The sequence below is a fragment of the Penaeus monodon genome, chromosome 33 (assembly GCF_015228065.2).
Source record: "Penaeus monodon isolate SGIC_2016 chromosome 33, NSTDA_Pmon_1, whole genome shotgun sequence".
In the NCBI taxonomy this organism is placed as follows: domain Eukaryota; kingdom Metazoa; phylum Arthropoda; class Malacostraca; order Decapoda; family Penaeidae; genus Penaeus; species Penaeus monodon.
The window spans coordinates 25,089,301-25,089,577 of record NC_051418.1 but is presented as its reverse complement, the minus strand read 5'-3'; positions in this window follow the sequence as shown (position 1 = coordinate 25,089,577).

Genomic DNA, 277 nt, shown 5'->3' with positions numbered 1-277 from the left:
GGTCAAACGCAGGGAGTAGCCCAACAATTATGAAACAAACATCACACAGAAAGTAGTTTTGAGCCTCGAAAGGGGAAGAAAAGGGATGTAACCTTTTAATGCTTAACTTTTTCTCCTTCTTCCGGAGTTCTCAAAACTACTAATTGTGAGACACAATGTAGAAAAAACACTACTTTTACATTGTTGTAAATGATAAAAACTGATATACACTGATGTATGAAAGCAAATATTTAAATGCTGCCAGCAGAATATGGTAACATATTCCTTCACTCACATC